The sequence below is a fragment of the Mercenaria mercenaria genome, chromosome 11 (assembly GCF_021730395.1).
Source record: "Mercenaria mercenaria strain notata chromosome 11, MADL_Memer_1, whole genome shotgun sequence".
In the NCBI taxonomy this organism is placed as follows: Eukaryota; Metazoa; Mollusca; class Bivalvia; order Venerida; family Veneridae; genus Mercenaria; species Mercenaria mercenaria.
In genome coordinates this window covers 8,002,640-8,027,223 of record NC_069371.1, presented here as the reverse complement: position 1 = coordinate 8,027,223, position 24,584 = coordinate 8,002,640, and the positions used below count along the sequence as shown (strand labels likewise).

At 32.6% G+C, this 24,584-nt stretch overlaps 1 long non-coding RNA gene across 2 annotated transcripts in view; it reads left to right on the top strand.

Annotated features, from left to right (window-relative positions):
* The window catches only part of LOC123531291 (uncharacterized), an 89,778-nt gene extending 65,726 nt beyond the window's left edge, over positions 1–24,052 (top strand). For both annotated transcript variants that reach the window (XR_006682389.2, XR_006682388.2), the window contains exon 2: positions 18,407–24,052. This is a non-coding gene — a long non-coding RNA (uncharacterized LOC123531291). The remainder of the gene's footprint in view (positions 1–18,406) is intronic.
* Positions 24,053–24,584: the final 532 nt, after the last annotated feature.

Below are 24,584 nucleotides of genomic sequence, written 5' to 3'. Positions count from 1 at the left end.
GCTTCTGTTTTTAAAGAGCAAACGATCATAATAATTAAATGACTTGTAATGTTTTTGTAGTAATGTACTAAACATTTAAAACATAAATTTAACATGCATTAAAAGATTTAAGCCGTTTCAGTGTTTGACGCTACGCTTTCCTTTTTGATTGCATCTGACAAGACAGTTGGAAGTCTTAAGGCAGTTTTAAAGTCCAATGAGACTGAACTCTTTTTTACCTGAATTTTGGCCCGGTTTATCAACCCATTATTGTGCTTATCGCGTTGCTTTACATACTGCAGAGCCATTATATATCCTTTCCGCAGCTGAAACATGATTAAACGTATTAGCATCTGATGGCCCTTTCACGCTTCCATAGAAACAACATTTCGTCACCTCAGTGCAAAAAGTGGATAACTCCATCGACTTAAAGAAGGACTTATTCGCTTTTTGCGCTAAGGTGACGATTTATTATACGAAATTCATTATGAAAATATTTCTGAAATATCTAGGATTGCAGCCGTCAAATACGGAAATATCTTACATCCGAGGCATATACTGACACTTTCAGACAACATCAAAAAGGACCTTTTGAGCGGTTTGACGAAGTTCCAAAAATCTCTATGTACCGTTGCTCCGTTACGGACCCCTGTGGGATTTGTGTTTATCCCGAGCTCAAATATGCTTTCGTAGATGAAAAGCAGGCATGTCATACTAAAGCCCAGGTAATTTCAAATCGTTAAAAACTGCAAAAACAAAAAAGTCTACGCTCATGCATGTTGACGGAGTGGCCCCTGCGCGTGACACCTGACTATCGACCAATCCAAAGGCGACTTTCTTTTTCAAGTTTAGCATGTCTACTTTTATTTTCTTTACTTTCGGAAATAGCTGACGGTCGAGTGACGTCATAGGTGGGCCGGTGGTCTAGTGGTAACACGCTTGACTGCCAATCCAGAGGTCCGGGGTTCGAATCCCGGTCCAGGAACTGGAAATTTCTGAGATGCTCTTGAGTGTCTCCCACCTGACTAAGAGGCCTGTACTGGTTCTTCCAAGGAAAGACGGCTTCGCGTGTATCGGTGCTATACACCGGGCACGTTTAAGAACCAGTCTATTCGCAAAGAGCTAGGCTAAGTTAGCCGGACAGGCCTGTATCTCTCTCTGTTCTCTCTGTCTGTTCTGGGGGCTTTATCTCACTCGTCCTTCTGGTCAGATCGCTCTTTTGTCTGTACTAGTAGAAGATGTATTTCGCGCCCTGTGTGGCTGCGTTTGCTATATGTAAACCGCCTTTGAACGTGTTTATCATGAAAAGGGCGCTATATAAATCTGGTATAATAATAATAATAATAATAATGATAATAATAATAATAATAATTTTCTATCTTGTCAAAAACATACATATGCCTGGCGAGATTGCATAAAAATGTGCCCGCTGTCCTAAGGATATATGCATATTTGATTCTTTAGGATATATCTAATTTTGACATCTGAAAAGTCAATTAACTTTGTGTAAAAATCACACAAGGAAATTAATTGTTTCTTTTACAATTATCCGATGATATAAGATGCCATAATTTAGTTCCGGATTTATTTTAGACTTTTTCAAAGACAGCTAGGCAACACGTACTTTTGAATAAACAGAGACAATGGTAATGAAAAAGTACATTTTACTGAAATATAACTTATACAGGGTTTCCCCAAGAGAATTGCATACGCTTATTAGAAACAGAAATTATCATAGGTATTCAGACATAATATACAAACTCGCTTAGTACAACGGACAAGTAACACTGTCTGATGTTACTGAGTCATTTTACATTGATAGTTAAATAACAATGTTCCCTCTTGACAATACAGCAAAATAAATTGTTTTCTTTCTGGTCTCTTGCTGATTCACGTAATATTTCGTGTAATAACTGGCATCGTTTATAACTAACTGTTGGTGTGGGATTGCGGGGTGCTCACCCAAAATATCTGAAGTTCCCATTTATAGCGCCTTAGTTCATTTTCATCTAAAAACGCTGAATTCATTTCCTAATCTAATTTACTACAAGTGACTGCAATTAGTAATCACTAACTCTGTCTCTGCAGTATGTTTTTGTTTATACTCTGAAATATGTAAATATTGTTTTGATATTTTGGGCAAACTGCACCGGCTTACTTAAAGAATAGTGAACGCTATTGTCTGTACTTTGGGCGTAGCAGTAATAAATAAAGTATTTGAGATTATTTGTAAACATAGAACAGAGCCAAATAAATAACAGGCACGGTTTTCGTGGGAGGTAATAAAATGCAAACAATGACATAAACAACATATCTCATAAGTCATTATGCAAGATAAAATGTTATCTTAAGATTACGTTTCTAAAAATAATAATTTAGTCCCATGCCAGGCATACAGTTTTGTCTCTTCACTTGAATAATAATTATTAATTGTGATATCATATTTTATTTGCTATTACGAAAGTCTATGGTATTCTGTATTACTTATTGTATTGACATCATTACATGCTTTCTCAAACGCCAGCTTTCCACGCTGTATAGTAAGGTCGTACATAATGATATTGAAGAAAAAACATACAGTGGGCATTTACTTCCATCAACATGCGCTAGTTATAATGTCCATACACACTCTTAAACATTGACCACCGCCTCGGTAGCCAAGTGGTAGAGCGTCCGCTTCGAGTACGGGAGGTCGTGGGTTCGATCCTCGGCCGCGTCATACCAAAGACGTAAAAATGGTACTAGTAGCTTCCTCGCTTAGCGCTCAGCATTAAGAGGATAGTACTAGGGCCAGTGAGCCCGGTGTCAGTATAATGTGACTGGGTGGGGTATCATGCCACGTGTCTACGGCATGATATTCCAGTGATGCAGCACTATAAAGTTGGGCATTGTGCTCACTGTTACAAGTAGACTTCGTCGTTCATATGACTGAAAAATTGTTGAAAAAGACGTTAAACACACACACACACACACATCAATTCAATGATACGATGAACTTGGAGGAAAAATAAAAAAAACAGTCCTTACTTTAAAGCCAGGGTTTCTTTGCGGAGGTGTCCAAAAGAGACATGTTCTTAATTGTCTCGTATCCATTGACGTTATGTAACGACATTTACAACAGCTTTTGTAGGGTTAAAAATTAATGGGGTCAAAATAGTCTTCAAGACAGTAACCGGAACAAAACACTTTGTTCCCAGTTAGGTCACGCTATAGGCGGCATGTCTGAAGCGACCGTCCATCCGTTTAAAGCGACCGTTTAAAATTTAAAAAAAGGTTTGTTTTGACTCCACGTACTTAACACCAGACCGAAAGTTAAGCATTAAGACTGCGAAAAAAAAAAAAAACAAACACTGCAAGTAAAAGTACAAAAATTGTAATCCAGAAAAATGTTTGGGCTGTTTATTGAGAGTGAAACTTTGGTTATTATTTTTAGCCCTATGAACGCATAAATAACAAGCAATGAATGAGTAAATGTCTGGCAAGGCCATTCATTGCAAACAGAACAAACATTGCCAAAACAGTTTTATATGCTGGTTTTTTTTTCTGTTCTAGTGGCCCCGTTGTACACATCCCATGTAAAGACACCAAGGAGAGACTGCATTTAAGTCTTGGATAGCAAAACTCCAAAAGTATGTTTCTCTGTAGGCAGAAGAATTATTTGAAAAGAAGACGTGAAAAAATTCTTGATCTGATTGATAATTTATGCATAAGAAAAATAAGGATAAGTATCAAACAAGGAATGCCACGTTCCAAAAACGCAACCTCCCCATAACGAAACCCATAGTATGCAGATGTGCACACCGCCAACACACACACACACACACACACACACACATACAAAGCAGACACACACACGAACAAATATGAACAAAGACCAATGATGACAATATTTTTAATCATTTAATGCGAACATATCGCACGGTACTGACAACTAATGGAAATGCTTCTATGACGTAATAAGGAAATATCGAATGTTAGCATGGTAGACGGGAATAATTCAATATAAATAACACCAATCTGTATTGCCATAGAACAATAGGATGTGATTGTGTGTGTCGGTTTCTTATGTGAATTGCTGGCATGTTAATAAAACAATCATTAATAACTAGGTAGTAATATAAAGTAATTAGGAGGTCATACGTTTGCGTATTATACATATTTACAAAGAAAGAAACTGACGTGTAATCTATGGACATTTCGTGGTATTACTATTCTTATAACATACGGTGTAACATAAACGTCATGAAAAAGCTAACTCTTATCAATCATCCGACAATCAAAAAGTGTTGTTTAATTATCGGCCAGAAAGACCGACAAACAAGTATATCCTATAGTTAACGATAAGTGAGGCTACATCTTGATATGTAAATGCTTTTTAGATACATATCCAACTTGCAAACTCTCCATACAATCATTTAAACTGATATGTGGTATAAGCTGGCGATTATTTGCCTGAGTGATTGATACAATTCAGTAACATTTTCTCAAGCCAATCTGCAACAGCCACTGTTAGTAAATGGTGAAGATTGTTGGGCTGTTTCTCTTATGAAATGTCTCAGCATTACTTTCCAAGGCAATATATAAATCTGATTTTGTTTCATAATTAAATAGTCTGCCCAACCAAGGGATAGAGGGCGTGGACGGTAACATGCATTTCCAGTGATTCAATCAAACAGCGCCTGCAACATTTTCATTTCCACTTGTTCTATTGACATATCATACTTCAACAATTTAGAATGCATCTTATTAACAAGTTGAGACCTTGTGCGACATTCAAATGTCTTTCAGCTTCTTTCAAATATAAGAACTTCATAGTTATTTAACAGTGATGCTTGTAATCGAGAAAATAAAACGCCTAAATTGTTTGAGGTGGAGAAAAGTGTAATTGCTTTCACTAACAAATATCGCTTTATGGCAGGTATGATCAGCCAGGTGAATAGTAGACAAAATACATTGTATATTGAAAATAATAACTAAGAGTGTAGAAAAGTTACATTTTTCCTTTTTAATTTAAGTTTGCTTGATTTATGGATTTACTATACATTTCTTTATGCTGTTAAAATAAGCAACATATATCATTTCTTCCATATATCATATTATTATATTAGAAAATTAATAACATCTTTATCAAATCATTACATTAAAACTGTAAAGCATGATAGTATGTTAAGTAGTGACGGAAATCAGTGAACTGTTACAATTCATAACTTTATCATGACATCACCGTACATAAGGGGTTCTAACTAACCAATCAGAGAGCTGCATTTTCGAGTACCTGCCAGTTTCCATTTGGGTATAACAAAGTATATTTACAATGAACATATAATGACTTTAGAAATAATTATCATACTATTTTAGAATTCAAATTAAGATTTTTCACTGCACAAGCCCAAGATGATGCTACAGACAACAAAAGTTTCATTGAAATATTATATGGATTTAATACTTTTATTTTAGTTTAAAATTTGAGATTTTACACAGGGAGTCTTTGAAAAAGTCCGAGTAAAATGTAATCATTACCCAAGTGAAATTAGTATCATTCTGCAATGTTTTGGACATGTTAAAATTATTAATACGTGGATTATCAATGATTATATTAATATGTAACTGTTAAAAGATAAAACTATTTTAACGTATCGGAGTGTTTTTGGAACAGAATGAATAAGAACCCTGCTCCGCCCCCCACCCGCCCCTCCAAAAAAAAAAAAAAAAAAAAAAAATAGGAATTTCTTATTCAGTAGATAACTTTCTACAGAACATAGATGTACATATGCAACCATGAACATAGAAATAATAACAGGGTAAACTATAGGCCTCTCTATAAAAATAGAACATTTCACTTACAACAGCCTATTTGACTTAATCATTGTACATTTCTTGTCTGACCCGTCAATATGATAATTTCACTAGCTAGATTCTTTATTGTTATAACAATTTACAAGTTGGGGCGTTTTAAATCTCAGAACGGTAATCTAACACGATAAGTTAATACATTTACAGCAAGTTGTTAGCATTCATTTGTTGTAGCTAATTATCTGCTGGCAATTACCATTTAAGTAATCTATATTGAGCAACAAAGTACCACTGCGTTTCTACTTATACAAGTATGTTTTTCCTTCGTACAAACTCTATGTTCAGATAGGAATAGGATTAAATGCCCTAGAGAAATATTTAGAAAATGAGTAAAAAGTAATCACCGGCTTTTTGTACGTATTAGGAGTCTTAGAGGCGTATTATCTACAAATGATAACGGTAAAACTGTGATAATGTGTTTGTGATATCTGAAATCTATATATTTGTATACCATTCCATGTTTCTGAGGTCAGGAAAGACTTATAGCGTTATAAAACAAGGAATAAATGTCGGTTTCATATTTTGTTTCATGGATTGTTCTTGGCTTTTGTTACCAACAACCCCACCAACATACAATTACTCAAATTATTCCCTTAACTCTTTTATACCCAATCGCATTTTCATATCTTTGATATAATTAAAGCGATATATAATTTGAAGCCACCCATGTGCTATATCTTTCCACTACAGTTTCTATGTATAGTTAGCCTGCTTGCTTTGAGATTGTTGTGCTCAAACTTCCCACAGAATCTGCCCTCATCAGATATACCGTGTTTTATGATCCCACAGTGGTTTGTTGTAGGAACGAAACAGACACTTAACCATTTAAGGATTAAGTACTTTCTACCTTATTGTAATTCTTACATTGCATTTTCTTGAATATAAAACTTAATCTGCAACTATGTTGCATCGTTGCCTTCTATACTTCCAAAGTATCTTTTCAGATTTTATTGATAATTGACCTTAACAAATTCAGAACATGGGAATACTTGTTTTCCGTGTTTTAGGAAACTAACATGGCACTATACTTATAAAAAATGGTAGTATTAAATTAATTCAGTTTTATAACTTGTTTAGACCTTTCGTTCAAAATATGTAATTATTATGGATAACTCATTTCGAAAGGTCTAGTTATAATTAATATTATTATTGTATTATTTATTAATGTGGCGTTTTTGTTATCAAAGTTACGCTGTGCGTTTCTGTACATCTCGGTAGTAAAGAAAAGCGTCACTCATTAATGTCCAAAACCTTTTAATCAATGGCTTAGTTCATGTAAAACACATACAGAATGTTTAACTACACACAAGTTTGTTTCCCTAGAAAAATAAAACATTTTAATTTCTAATGTAAAGAAGAAAGATAAATATCAATCAGGAATATATCTATCAAGTTCCAAAAACGCAGCCTCCACAAAACAAAACGCACCAAACACCACTTGGGAGCTTAAACCGCTTTATGGTGCGCACCCAACCTCACCCTTACCCCCACCATGTTCCAAAACCACGGGACATTGTAAAAAAAAGTAATCCCCACCAGGTGAATCTCTTACACACGCAATGGAAACAAAAGGCAAAATATTAAATCATTAAACGCACACGACAGATTCTGCTGTAAAATCGGAATATTTTGCGAGTGAAATTCGATAATGGTCCGTATTGCGAAAATAAATTATCGAGAATGTGCTGTTATAGCTACGAATATTTGTATTTATTTCATGTTTTCGGTGAATTATAGAAATATTAGAGTGATATATATATCATTTTCACATTTGATAAATATCAAATTTATTTTTAACTGGTAAGAAACTATAAAATTTGAAAATTTAGTCAAAGCATGAAATAAAAAGAAAATGTGATGTTTTGCATGAAAGATCAAAATATCTTTCACTCATGAACACCATATCTTATATTTTCACTCGTTGCTATGCCGCGTGTGAAAATATTGCATCTGGTGTTAAGTTGTTAAAGATATCTCAGTCTTACAATGCCACAAACAAATAACCTCTATATGTTTTAGACTGGACATATATTACATAACTGTTGCCTTGATTTATACATAAGGCTTATTCTGTAATATTAGCACAACGCACTGGTTTTGATAAATTTCAGTTAACAGATTTTTATGCAATGCATTTACATATTCTTGTTTATGTTGCCTTGTTTATTATTTTATATATTAAGAAGATGATATAGCATGATATCATATTACTAGATCTAAATACTTAAATATTTTTGTGTAAATCATATGTAAAGACATACAAACAACATTTATACCATGCTTTCTTTAACTGATATCATTACATTATTATATCAAGTATATATGAATAACGAAATAGCTTAATAATTATTTAAGCACTTTAAATTTAAAATGTCCATGTTCACTATTTTATTCTTTTAGTGTGTGTATCCGTGAAATATTGTTAAATATTCATGAAAGGTGAACCTTCTTTGGCATGGAACTCAACCAAATAAAATAAATAATACTCTTATTTATTTTGTTGGGTTTAACGTGGCACCGACACAATTATATATCATATGACGACTTTCCAGCTTTGATGGTGGAGGAAGCAGGTGCCTCTCAGTGCATTATTTCATCACGAGCAGTCACCTGGGTAGAACCACCGACCTTCCGTAAGCCAGATGGATGGCTTCCTCACATGAAGAATTCAACGCCCCGAGTGAGGCTCGAACCGACATCGATGAGGGACAAATGATTTGAAGTCAGCGACCTTAACCACTCGGCCACGGAGTCCATATATATCCACTACATATCTCTCTATATAGTGTCTTTGATAGTCTATCAATGACTGGTAATAAAATTAATTACATAAACAAATACATCAAATTCTAGTAAGCAAGACGATATTCGAAAAAATGACCATTTTAATCACGTTTAAAGTCTAGCGGCCAATTTCACATATTACTTTACTAAAGAAACCCACAGTTGCTGGGAATATACATGTACAGCTAGAATTTCTCGAGATTTTGTAAAGAAGAAACCGTTTGCAATGCATTTACGAAATACAGAACATTATGTCAGATCTGACATTTGTAAAGTTCCTAAGGGATATCTTCGTTGCATAACATAAAGACAGATTGTTTAGTAATTCATTTCGCCCGTAAAATGAGACAATCTGATGCATTAGAGAGCGAAAAGACTTTTCATAATTTTGGAATACTTCAGGTAAGAAACTTATATTTGCATTTAGATAATTATAACTGGGAAAAAAAGAGTTAGTTAGCAATTATTGAAAAAATATCTAAATGGCACGTCCTTCTGATAGCAGGGGCCTACGTACCCGAGTGGTTTCGATCGCTGACTTTGAATCGATTGCCTCTCACCGAGAGAAAGTAATTATGTTGGCTTAAGGAACGTTGGGGTTTCTATCCAGTTGCCCGCCCTTGCTTAAATAGTACTCGGACGTTCTCCACCTCAAAGCTGGAAAGTCACCATATGACCTATATAATTGCGCTGGTGCGATATTAAATTCATCAGAAACCAAAATCCTACTAATAGCTTAATTATAGACTAATGATATAATTCAATGATATAATTCAATGATATAATTCAAAAGATGATAAACGACGTTCAAACTCTCTCGAAATATGTTTTGTAATCTTTTGTAAAGGTTAAATCTTATGGCAATACCGAATCAAGGAAAATAACTTCATTTTGATGTAAACTCAAATAATTCAAGAGCATTGAAAGTAAGAAATCGACATTTTTATAACCTCTTACACCTACATGAACATCCTCAGTTAAATACTTCTTTGCTTTCATTCTTCATTTGCTGGAATTGCGGGAATATAGATATTCAAAATGTTTGGATATGTATTAAAGAAATGCTTAAGTATTAAAGATACAACAATTATTTTTGATTGTTGCAGTACGATTTTATATAATAATTACTTTCAGATACACACAAAATAATCAGTTATGTATACAGTCTAATATAATAAGCAGTAATTTTATTGCATTTCAGTCGTAAGTCAGACTTACTCGAGAGGTCACGTCTAATACGAGATCACTTGCATTAGTAAACCACTTTTCATGTTATTGAAGAACAAATTATGTTTTATTAATAGACCATTCATGTTAAGAGACCACATTTTATCCTTCCATTAGGTGGTCTCTTATAACAACTTGTACTGTAATTTCCTCTTTCTTCTATTAATACTGAAAAAAGGCATTAATATAATGATGTAATTATGAAAAACATGTATGGAAACAAAACTGCAAAATTGTATGGGTCTTATACAAATCTTTTGTGTCAATACAATTACACAATGTATGAATCAATAATAGGAATGAAAACTGAAAGAGTTTTTCTCATGATTAAAATATACAGATAGTATAAGTTACTCATGCCCTATTACGCTACCTAACAACACATCGGTTCAGACATGGTCTTTACAGATCCATTTCTCTTTTTGTTTTCCCGAAAGGGTACTTTTGACATCGTAAGACATTTGTTTTCTCTTATGTGAAATATGCTGGTATTAAAACTTCGTAACTTGGGAACATAGGCAATCACTTTGCTGCCTTTAAACTTGGAATATATTGTTCTACACACACATGAGTAAAATGGAAAGTAGGCAGACAGAAGAAAACAATTATTAGAAGTCTCAAAGAGGAACGTCATGGAAACATACATAGAGCAATTTCAGAATGAATAACGATGTACCTTCAGTCACTGGTTTGGTAATATACACAGGATGACTAGTATTATAAAGACTTTACATAGATGCTAACTAGCAACAGCGAAAATCAGATGAAAGGATTATACATAAAGCGTAAGATTGTATAACATGCGATATTGGAGAAAATCTAGTACATATACTGTAATGTTTTATGGTTTAATTATCTATTTTCTGATCCTATTACGTCTAATTTTTATATACAATACTTATCTATATAGCTGAAATTAACTACAGGAGAATTTTAATATAAATAATGATAAATTCAGCTACACTTGGAATATTGTTGTTAAAAATGAAAAAAAAAGGAAAAAAATCAATAAAAAACATGGCTACTTGTTTCGGCAAAATAATGTATAATTATTTATTTGGTCAATTATATTGAAACTACATGAAGTTATTGTCGTTACAAAGTGAATCAAATGTTTCATTACCACAATTACTTTATAATGTGAAAAGATGGACCATGAAACCATAAGATAAAAAAACAGAGGTATTTTTGTTTTGAAAACTTATGATTTTTGAAAGTTATTGCTAGTTTATTAAGGCAAATTTTAAAGTTTCTATGAGACTCTTTCGTGGATTTTCCAGAAATGTTAATTTGTAAACCAAACTCACTTTATTCAATACACTTACAGATCTTAGGGTTTGTTCTAAACCTTTTCATTTGCTAATGCTTTTATGTTATTCGTATTCTATAAAATTGCAAAATATGCAAGACAGTGTTTTGTTGTTAAATTGGTGAAGTAAAACTTATTTCGCTCCATCATTAGGGTGAAACGTATAAACAAGTTTTTTTACAAATAATATCCCGTCTTCGATATATATATATATCTATCTTATGAAAAAATCAGATTTGTTCGAAAATTAGATACATTTATAGGTTTCCCATACCATTAATGATAAAAGTGTTTTTATACTAATCATATATATTTATTCGTAATGAATAAATTGCAAACTACTGCATGCAGCTCAGTTAAACGATGAGAACGTGAAAGTTATGCCATTAGAGACATTCAGTTTAAGACTGTTTTGGGGTTAAATTGAATCTTGTTTTAAATTACGTTTTAAGGTAAAACAAGAAAATTCTATATTTTATATAAAACTTGTATTGCCGCCTTTGCCAACTGATCATATGATTGAGAATTTAAATATGTAAGCGTGTCAAGACATATCAGATTGTTTTCGTTATTCTAATAAAACTGAGATGTATAGAAATAATCAGAAAAATATTTGACATTCTTGTTAGGGAGTAAGTTTCTGTTGCAGACTAGTATGAATAGTTCAGACGTCATGCACAGATTCATTCGATACCGAAATGGAAATATTACTGATGTAGAAAGAAAATATCAAACGTTAACTTAGCATGGTAGACGGGCATTATTCAACGGTATTACATATTTTCGTCTGTAAGACATCGATCTGCATTGGTGTATTCCTGCAGTGTGTCTTGTGACTGTGTTGCCGGTATATTGTGTGTAATAATGTTTTTTTTGAAACGATAAAAACATTTGTATTGAAACAAAACTTGGGAGATATTATGATTGTCCTAAACGGATGTAGTATTAATGGTTATCGGTGAGTTTTTAGTTCTTATTACACAGGATTTAAAACAAATACCGTTACTTACTTGAGATCTCCGCTAACTGTAAAAGTACTCTCTTTTTAATTTGAAGCATATCAGTGTCGACTTTTAGGTATGTTTAAGATTACTAAATTGTTTTTTATTCTGATTATTTTCTTAATGTTATGCATCCTTAAGGAACGGATGTGTACGAGTGTTCACATTGTATTTTCATATCATTTATGATTAGAACCTCAGGGCTGCATATATTTTGTTCAATATATGGACTATGGTGTACATATACTTGTCAAGTTGCAGTTCTTTGTAATACTTCAAACACAAAAATGGCGAGATAGAGTTCGGATCCCAGACACTTTCATTAGAAAGGTTTAGCTATTCTATTGTCTTTCTCCCTGAAACATATTACTCCTATTTTCCTATGGGACGGCAAAAATTGTCTTGGAGAAAACTAGTTTTCTCGCGTCAATGGCTCAGTCTAGATGTTTTAATTTCTACGTGATAATTTGTGTGTATCAGCATGATTTTTTTGCCTTAAACGTTTCATAGTGCTACAGGTTAATACAACAATTGCTTGTCTTTGAAACAACAGGACGATCTATATTTGGTACTTAAGATTTTTAAATTGTCTAAATCCTTAATACAGTCACATTAAATGAATAGTCTTTATTAGGTATCTGATATGCATGTATATGACGCCTGTTAAAATTGCTCGTCAGATATATTTCTAGGTCTGAAATATTTTTATGTCAATTAAATGAATTTGTACTTTTTTTCAAAATCCATTCACATTTGAAAAAAAAAATCAAATTCGAGAGAATCATTGTAGATTAGAACTGATACAGTCTAATAATGTAAGAATGATTTGTTAATTGAATTAAATTGATTAGTTAGATATGCTGAAAGCTGGATATCCACTAATCTGATCTCATATTTGCCAAATAAGCTGGGCCCAGTAATGACAGTGAAGACACGTTTGGAATATCTGACACTTCACACAGTCATTTCTGTTAGGCATTTGTTAAATGAGGTTCTCAAAACTTCGATTAAAACTGATCTCTCTTAAAAAAATGTTTTAAAAAAGTTTTGAAGTTTTGTAGAATCTAACCTTGGTTGTCTCGGTATTCATTATACAACACTTTCCTACCATCATAACCAATATAACACGATGCAATTTGTACTCAGCGACCGTTTATGAAAAGCTTTATAATTAAGGCAGTTTACTTCCGGTACCCCGTGTCAAACGCTTTTGAATTTTGAATAAAAACAAAAAGTAAATCAACTAATTCTCATGTATATATTCTATAAGTAACTAAATTTCAAAGCCTTCTAAAGGAATATAACAATAATTTCATGATATCTTGGTTTTCTTTTTTATGTGTTGTCGTATAGGATAGTCCCTTTAAATATATCATGGAATTCAGACATATAAACTTACCTAAATCTAAAAGTAGCTGTTTTCAGACTTGAAATTTTAAACTTCTGTCGTTCTTTTTCTTATTTAATGTCCCTGCGATGCGTTTGCAAACAATTCAGAGAGTATTTTAAATGAAGTATCTACATTACAAAGCAAAACGTTATTGTGACGATAATTATTACATAAACACATAATGAGATAAGCATAAACAAATGATCTATAGCATGATAATACAGATGAATGGCAAGTTGTTAACACAGTGCATAACCACATACACCATGCTTACATTGTTGCGTCTGTGTTATTAGTGCAGGTATTACCTCAAGTAATTGGGCGAAACAACGGAAATATTCTATAAGCTTCTCTACATAGAAGTTTTACAATGTAAAGCATTGACTTGTCAGAAGGATTGTGATATATGAATAATGCGTCTTGTGTTAAACAAGGCGTAAAAAGAAGCATTCGTACATCAATATCACATTATATAATAGGATGAAATAATCATACGAGCGACATAGAAATAAAGAATAGCAATAAACAAATATTGTAACTGCTGCAAAAGAAACTCCCTAGAGTATGTTTTTCATATTCTTTATTATTTTTGTATCATCTGTCAGCTAAATGACCGTAAATGCATGTAGAGAAACTATAAATGTCATATTCTAGTATATCATATATTAAAAAAACAAGGATAAAAATCCAACAGCGAAGGAACGTAGAATCCAACTCACTCGCTCATTCAAAGCTCACTCACTCATCCAAAGCGGTATACCACTGTGTTACGGTGTCCCACTGTGTTACGGATTTTGTTTGTTTTGTTATTGTCTATTGACTTCACGTACTGCTACAAGAACCGCATAACGGTATTGTTTGGCGATTTATTCTCTGAAAGATTCATCAAATTCAGTTGTGGAAAAATACGTTGACTACATATACTAGTAAAATATTCAGCTGTACTTTTTAAAGTGTGCTTGAGCCAACAGAAAGTTAACACAAAAAATATATTTTTCGATGGACATGCTTTCCGAACTTTCACATATTTGCCTTAAGCATATAGCCTCAAAATAAAAAAAAACGACTCACTTATTTTCTATTTGGACAGTAGAGTCTGGGCATCGCCATTTTATTATATCTGAAGTTTTCTGACTGTTTGAGCGCCATTGCCCGGGATATGTAAACATCTACTATACCTTGACGTATACAAATAGTTCGTGGCTATAGTCTGGTACAGAGGCTAGGGCATGTTCATACTGGCGTGGAGTACATTTAGTTGCACTGTCTTTTTATAAAGGACAAGATGGGTGTTTTAGAAGTGGGGTGTAGTTTCGGTAGACTAGATTAAACTCCTCTGATGTTATTTTATAACTCAATACAGTGTAATGCTACGTTCCGTTCTGTCATAGAAGTAAAAAGGCTATAATAAGGCATAGTTTGATTGTAAAAAAAGCAATTTGCATGTACTGGTGGGTGTCTCCTTCCGTGGTTCCATGCCCCGTAACATCAGCATATCTTTAAACTTTGCACAACATGAGTATCAAATGGAGGCATTTATTTCTTAATTTTCATAGTTATATGATTGCAAAGTATGTATCACCGAGTGCCTGATAGAAAAAGCGTAGGCTAATAAATTCGGAAATAGATAGCGTATCATAGAGATATCATAGGTTTTAAGTTGTATTCTCAAAACTCTACACGTATATCACATCGCGTCATATTTGAGAATAAGGCAATAACATTGTTTAGTTTTTGAGCTATCAAATGGAAAGAAACATTTTCAGCAACATCCCGATACAGTAGCATCTTGTAGGGATTTCTTTTCATTAAAATATTATTTCCTTAAAGTATCATAATTATAAACACGTAGTATTGTGTAATACATACAAAAGAGTATTTTGTTCATAAAATGTCTAGAAGGGGAATCTCTTTAATGTAAGGCTTGAAAATATCATTGAATAAACAGCTTTAACTTAATGAAAAATACATATAGGTAGACTGATCTTCATAAAGCTGGATTCTACAAATTTAAGAATTTGTAACATTCTGTATGTTACAAACTATATTTTAGCCTAAAAATGCCTCTGTGAGATACTTTTAAATAATGGCTTTGCATCTGTGTGTTACAAGTTAATGGGCTTATTAAAATAAGATCAAACGTCAAAACTGGCTCCATAACAAAGGCTTCGATATCAAGAGTGGAATTTAAAGTGTGTTTTATAGGGGATGAAAATCCCCGAGACGGTAACGTCCGTATATAGTTATTCGTCTTTGTTGTCTGTATATACTGAGGCAATTTTTTCAATGTTTTCCGGTTCCGGTTTATGTACACAACGCAGACTGGTTGTCTGCAAGAACATCCGAGCACCCAGAATCAGTCACAGAAATTCGTAAACCGCGCCAACATGATTCTTTTTACTTCTTTTTCGTAATGAAAACTGTACATGCAATTGAAAAACACTTTTAAAACAGTAAGGAAGTGTAAAAGCCGACAAGTTTCTGCGTGGAGTGCAAACAAACAATAAAATCCTAAAGCCAGTGCGAGACCGCGGTGCATGACGTCACCGTCGCGGCTTCTCGTAAATTTTGCAAAGTATGATATTCGCTGTAAGAGGCATGATGACACTAAATGTAAACTGTTTAGAGCGGAGTTTTATTTTTTTTTTAGTGTTGAATATTTCTTCGTAAGTAGATATATAACAGATAAATCCCCATGCTAGGCAGTGCCTTAATTCATATTAATGCTTAAAGTGGTACGAAAAGTTTTACATTGCCGCTAGAAGAGGAAAAAATACACGTGATTTTGGTAACAGCGTATATACTGTTTATATTTCTGATGTTGGGTGAAGAACTTGGTCTGTTCGAGCCCTTAAAAAGCCCTTTAAAATAAAAATGTTCAGACTTTTGATCGAAAGATATATACAAGATAAAGTACAAAACCTGATTGTCTACTTATTCAATGTAGCATCTTTTTAAATAAAGTTAGGAACCGCACCGGCCTAAATTAGCACTAAAATCACCCAGCTACACATACTTGAAGAAATCAAAGGGTTTATTGAAACGATGATGAATATCAAAAGTTTTGGCGTATGCATTTATAATCTAAGAAAGATAAAAAGGTGTTGCAAAAACACCTACTGGCTCTTTTTCCAGAATGATAAAGTAAGAAGGTTACTATTATGTTATTCAGTATTCAATGAAAAACAAATCTTTCAAGTTGATTTATTTACATTACATTTATCATATTTTCTTTTTCCAAATGTCATTGAATCACAGCCATGTAAATTCTACAGAAGAAGCAGACATATAACTAAATAATATCTTGGCAAAACCAATAACAAAACTTACTTCTAATTTAGATTAGACTTGTTGGTAACATAACAAATGCGTTCAGAAATTACTCTGCTTACTTATATTTTGGCAAACTATATGCACGATGTTATCATTAATGCACATCTCATCTTAAAATTCCCTATTCATTTGGACGTTAATTGTGTTACCATGTTTACATTATCAGTTTCATTCCAGTGTCTGCATCATGCTGTTTCTTGATATCATAAGCTCGACAAAGTATATTGCCAGGCCGGGATTATAACTGTCTTTCAAAACGTTGTTTACTCGGCGATGTAATTTGTCGATATTTTTTTTTATTGATGAACCACATTTGCAAGTATATATTTTATCTTATTCATTTACGATAAGAAATGCAACACGTGACCACAACTTTCTGATCACCTTGTTGTGAAAGAATTGAAGAAAATTAAAACAAGTGCATAGGTCAAAATAAAACATAACTATTTCCTTCTATAGCGTAAGGTAATCTACCTTTCAATCAAAAAACGCCAAAGACTGAAACATATTCATGTGACAGAAGTCGTATTTAGCATTTTGAAAAAACGTTCTTACGTAACACAAAATAGTCGGCGCTCGCAAATATGAAATAGTCATACAAGTCAAATTTGACTTTAAAAAAGTTCATTGCCGGTGAATGCCGTTTCAGTAGTCGTTTAAGTATATTTTAGCTATATTTGTAATAAAATGCTAGATCCACATGACAATCAGTCGTTTTGTCGATTCATCTGTCTTTCGACTGAGACCTGTTGAGACATGTAAAACCAAAATTTAATGCAGGCTGTGTTCAAAACATTATTTGACGTAGCTTTACCATGCATGTGTCAAATATTAATTTTCGACAGAGCAGTGAGGTTTGCTGATGTATAGCTATGCTTGAACCTGGGGGACTGATTCTTCTAAAACATGATATATATTGCATACGAGATTATTAATGCAACGTAATACCGACTGTCTTAGAAAAATATAGAAAGTTTGAACTTCAAATAAATAGTTTCGAGATTGATCATATGGGACTACATTTTACGTTTTAACTACAGTGTGTTCAAACTGAAGATCTACCCACAGAAAGATTATTGTGTGAAGTTGTATACTTGCAGAAAGTAATGGGAGAAAATATCGATATAGTAATGACGTACACATCTAGACTGATCAGTTGTACAGTTAGCAAGAATAATCCCATGAGAGATAAACGAAACTTGCACTATAATATCTGATATAAGAGATAATTCTATTTCACTCTACTTAGTATCAGAGTTCTGCACCAAAGTAGAAGATTGAATTTTCATTTTTGTTTACTGGAAAAAAAACAGTACTTGATAAAAATTATGAATATAGAAAGCATAACAACATTTCTGCTTGCTTTAAGCTTCGTACTTTAAAACCAAGTAATAAATTATCGTTTTTAGTAAGTCCGTGTACTTTTAAGATACACTTAGTAATAATCACAAATTACGATAAAGTTCATTTTTGTATAGCTGAAAAAAAAAAACAACACATTTAATATTTTAAAATGTTTCTTGCTTTCAGGTTTAGCAGCGCCTGATTCGTCCTGAAGTGGAAAAGAACCCTTAGAAATCATTCTTGAGCTGGTGAAATTGAGAGACTGGAAAAAAAGACAATTGAAAGTTTAGGGTGTAAGAACGTTTAAAAGCTCAACATTACTGAAGTGGAAATTATACAGATTGCCTGATTACAGATCTTTAGCTTATGCTGCATTTTAAAGAAAAGATTGAAAGCTTAGGGATGTTGTAGTTAAAGTCTGCTCCTGAAACAGATGGAGGATAACATATCTACAATTGTATATCAATCAAAATGACTGACCGAAATGGGAGTAATGTCGATCCAGAGTACAGACCTAATGTTATCAAATACCAGAAACCAAAATCTGACAAACAGATTAAAAAGACAAAATTTTCTCCAGAAACTGAAAACACTGATAAACAAAAGCTTGCTACACAACAACAACGTACTACATATGTCCCCGATACAAATTTACCACTAGCTTGCCTTGTTTGCCTCTGTTTCAATTTCCCGCTTGGGGCTGTTGCCATGTACTTATCGCTTTCAGCTGCCAGACTTTATAGGGACGGCGATGTTAAAAATGGAGAAAGGAGGGCAAAGTTTTCTGTGTTATTAAGTTTGTTTAGCATAGTTACAACCGTCCTAATTGTCATGTCAATAGTTCTCTGGATTGTGATAGATGATCAAAACAAAAGGGAGCTACAGCAGTTGCAAACTTGATTCATGTTACGATCATCAGGATGTCTTGGTATATAAATGTTCGATATAAGGTTAACTGGAGTAAGTGCTGAGTGCTAAATGTATTGCTACGTTGAAAAATCACCATGTTGTCAATGCAGACGCCATATACAGTTCCATATGGCATTGGTTTAGGTAAAATATATCATAAGTAATAGACATTTTTGTTTATACTATATGTAAGATCAACAAAACAGCTTTTCATATAAAGCTAATATTTTTTTTCACAGTATGAAGCAGACAGATTTATTAAGAATCAAGTGAAAATGACCAAACACTAGTATACTAAATATCACTCTTCACAATATATAGATCTAAAAAATGAACTACACTTAATAATTTGTACTCAGAAAATACATATTGCAATTTGCAAAAGTAAACAAGAAATCAGAAATAATAATTTTTGGATCTTCTATCTAACCAAAGCACATGGTGCTATAACTTTTGTGATAAATCCGTCTGCAGCTGTTGTCCATGTATTTTTACTTCATAAAACTACTATAAAACCGTAAGAAGTAGATAAAACATTGTTGTGCTTGGTGCGTTCTATGTTTTTGAAAGGATCTTGTTACAGATTTTATTGGAACGAATATTTCATTGATAGTCCCCTGTCAAATATTTTAAAACATGTCCACAGAAAAGTTTTGAGGTAACCCCACAGTAACATGGTTTAAATTACTAAGAATTGTTTAAAAACATGCTCAATGGCGTTGTCAGTTTTAGAATTAAGTATAAATTGGTAATGTTACAAATTATGTTTTTCAGAAACTACTGTTTAAGCTGTAAAACTAGGATGAGCTAATTAAGGGTGACTTTAAATTCTGCAAACCTTTCATATCAATGTGTATTTTCCAAGTGTGTACATTCTACAAGTGATATTTGTCTGCTTTGATCCTATGTATACAATCAACAGTAGCATGATGCATTGATTAAACAGCTGTGAATTGCGCGATGGCAATAGACGAATTAAGACTCCGTGTCATACAGAGACATATCGTAATAAATGCTGTTTGAAACGTGCCTTTATGGACAAGTCTTATGACGTTTCCAGTATAACGCAAACATCTAAATGATCTTGAACAGTAAATCCAACAGTTGTGTATACAAGTTTCAAAATATTAAATCATTAAAATTAAATTCTGAAATACTTATGTTATATTAAGGTGAGATATATACGTGACATTCAATATCTCAGTAACACTTCCGTACTTTGTAACATTTATATCATATGAAAGTATCATATAATATTTAATGTAGTTGCTAGTAACTACATTAATGTATACGCCATGATTTAACTGCTGATTATATGTACATGGCCACATATCAATGAATAGTTTCAATGTTATACGTTTTTACCACCTGTCAAGTGTGTACAATAGTTTAAGAAAATTATAGCATGTATTATATAATTTGTCCTATAATTTATATAAATATTATTCTATTTTTACAATTTGACGTCATTCCCAGTATATCTTAAATGGCTTAACATTGTTTTCTTTCCAACAAAATTACGATTCCTACAAACATTTCAAATTAAATATGTGCTGGACAATATTTCTGTCACCTATATTCAATAACAGTTCGAACTATACTTGTAACGAAAAAAGCCGTTATTAAAATAGTGAAAAGTAATAACTTTTTAGAGTTTCGATTGATGTATCTCGAAAACAACTGCATCTCGCGTTGTGGTAAATAACTAAGATAATAACATTTTATATCTTCTTAGCGTATCTTATTCCCCTTGGCTTTTTCTGTTCTGTCTTAATAAAAACACTGTAGACATATATGCCAGGATGTATAAATAAAAGATAATTCTGTTTGACAGAAATGATAGTCATTGCCAGTCACTGACTGTAAAAATGACAAGAAAATGTATTTGTAGAGTATTCATAAATATTCAACAAAGGTGGTTCATTCATTAACGTTTTTAATAATTCTTTCGGGACTAAAATTATTTCCAACGAAAGCTACTTTTTATTAAACTGCCTGTACCAACTCATGTGTTTACTTGTAAAAGTTGTTTTGGTTCCGTGTTCTATATAATTAGGAAACTCAATGCCATATGAATTGAATAGTGAAATAGTTTAAAACCACAAGTCTTTTATAATGTGCGAAGGTAGCTAATTATTAACTTCAAATTTCCAAAGAATAACATCAGCAATTATCATTTTCTGTGGTTATTGCTGGTAATAAAACAAAAATCATTTTTAGGTTCTGGCAAATTAGTCAATCATGTGGCATTTCTATATTAAACTAATTTATTTAGCTTAATACCTTTGCATCGCACGTGCTGAAGTTCTGAAAATTATTTATCTACCACACGATATATGAGATAATTATTTGGGACTCTAGAGTGATTCAAATAAGCTCAATCGAGATAAAACAAAATAGAATAAATAAAACAGGCTGAAATATGTACAAATAGCAAAACATACATGTATTAATTTAATTAGCAACGTATTTTGCAGAAAATGTACAGTGTAAACATATGTGCAGAAATCAATTAAGTAATAACCTAACTACTTTGTATGTCTGAAAACATTTGTATATATGTATTATAATGTCAATGAATGTATCTGTCAGTACACATAACAAACCTTCTATCACAACTCTTGATTGTTGACAATATCTTAAAGAAATACTCTGAGCCAACTGTTGCAATTTCCAACGTTTTGAGAACCATATCATGTGAACAAGGTATTTAAATACCACCAAAATCATTCATGTAATAAGAAAAGTTTGTTCATTTTTAAGTCCTCGCGTCATCTCTAACAGTTTTAAAAATACACATTCATGTTTAACAATCGTTTTACTTTTTTCCATGTACTTTTTGTTCAAATCGTTATCATTTTCGCGTACACTACTGTAGGTTTCGTTTGTGGGGGCTGCCTTGAAAGAACATACGTATTTTTATTGGATTTATGCGGAGCGGATACAATTATATGAAAATAGACAGCTGGTGTGGTGTAATATCTAATTTTAGATAAAGAAATAATACATTACAAACAGTAATTTTTTGGTTTGATATGATCTTACGTCTACAAAAGATCGCCTGTTTTGTGTGGTTTTCTGTTCCAGTGCGCCTCTATTACGTTTGTCTCTATGACGTAATAATTGTGATTTTATTGCATCATTATACACAGTTCATACCTTCCCTGTTTTAAATAAAACAAATAAAGTCGTGTTAGAATTTAATTTTTCTTAGATATGGTACGATCGATATTGACGTTAATTTATTTTTGAATTGGGTTTCTTACATTACAATGAAGTTTGTTCTTTTATTAATTGCAGAAATAAATAAGTAAATTTGTGATAATTTGACTTTTAAAGAATTAAATAAAAAGGTAGCAGAGTTCAATTTTGATGCAATTTAGATTATTTTGGGCATGCCAGATTTTGAAAACCTACCGAAGCAAAATATAAAGTTAGTCTGAAAATATCCAGTGTTGTGCTAGAAAATTTGTCAAGTGTATTTCACCGTACATCGTAGATAGAATTCACCCATACTCTTACAGAGTAGATTGTTTGTCGAACGCTTTATTAGAAATTACGATGTGTGATACAAATATTCCATATAATGTTTCACTATCGATGAAATGTAACTATGCATGCACAATGATGAAATCAAACTGTAACGTTTTGTTGTTCACAATGTAGAATGATATAATCAATAGTATATTTTGTATTTAAGATTACACATTTACAAAGTGTGTGCCGTAAAGTGTTTCATATATATCGAAGTAGTAGGAGTAAAGTATCATCTTACTGTTTTCTCTTTTGAAGACTTTGCATTTTGATGTATACCTTGAGGCATAAGGTGAAAATGGTACTTTCATATAAAAAGACACACACAGCCTCTATTGCTTGTGCTGGAGATTTTATTTCAGTCAAATTTGACACCAGTATGAAATTAATATATAAGAGAAATACTGTAAGAATATATCTTAAAACTAACAAAATTATGTCAGAAATAAAAGTTAAGGGTTGATTTCTCGGAAGCATAGAGCATTTCAAACAAATGTGAAGCCTTTATGCAAACCATTTAAGTAAAACAATGACACTTTTAATGTGCTACTTTTTGTCAATAATAGAGACGTTAATGAATCAGTGATCAAACCAATCAAACTCGTGCCTACAAAGTAAGTAATGAAGCCAAGAATGCAAGAATAAAAGAAAATAGTGGTTCAAATCTGTTTTGAACTAAGACTAGAACAAGTACATTTTTGTCGGGTTTCAGAGTCAGACCGACAAAACTTATGATAATTTTCCCAACTTTTGATGGTGAGGGAAGACCCGTGGTGCCTCTCCATATATTATCTTATCTCGAGCTGGCACCTGGGTAGAAACACCGGTCTTCCATAAGCTAGATGGATAGCTTCCTCATATAAATATGAAGACATTTAGAACCGACGCCGGTTTCGACCCCAAGTCGGTGAAGGGCGAATATTTCAAAGTCTGTAACCTTAATCAATCAACCAAGGAGGCCCGGGGAAATTAAGTAAAAGTATTTGTCCTGAGCCTTTACCAATAGCCCAAGGAAGCTCATGTTTTTTATGTTTGATTATAAACAAAATATTAATGGGGGCGGAAGGGTATTCCAGTTGAGGCTTTCTGGTATGGAGAGAATACCTTACATTTCCGCTAAGCCGTACTTTTGGGTTACATATGTTGTTCAAGATGCATGTATTGTTTGACGTGTATATACGCATATACATAAAGCAGAACTTAGATGATAGTTGTTTATAAAGAAATTGTGAATTCATCAGATTTGCTCAGTATTTAACATGTTTGTTTCATGTTTATTTGAAAATGTATTTCCATATTTTACATTGTCATTCCTGCAAACTGCCTTCATTTTTGTTATATAAGCAATATATTGTTCATCTATCAGTATTAAATTATTTTCACAAACGTTTTGTTTTCTTTGTGTCTCTGGATGCGAATCTACAAGAATGACACTTAAATCGCAAGCAATTTATAAAATGTATGTTGTGTTAAGGAAACGTTCAATTATCCGTATCCATATATTTTGCAAACAAGTTCATTACGTATAAGCCATACATACACTGCTGTAAGGTTAAGATATGTTGAGTTTTTGCGTTCTTCGAACATGGCTATTCCTTGTGGATTTGCTATTTTTCAAAATATTTAAAAAAGAAAACAACTCACTCCAATTTTAAACACAGTTTTATTGTTTCTTTTCTAACAAGTCTCAGCATCAAGTCAAAGAAAATGACATTATAACATTTACAGTATATTTAGCTTATTAATTTCTATCAATTTTGATTTCCAAAACAAATACAAAGCTAAATATATCAATGAAAAGCATGCGAAAATACGTTGTAACTGGCTGAAATGGTCTTCTAAATTGACATGAATGAAAAATCATTGATGATGTGAGCACTCAAGTATGATCTTAATCTGGAAAGTACCTAATGTCAAATGT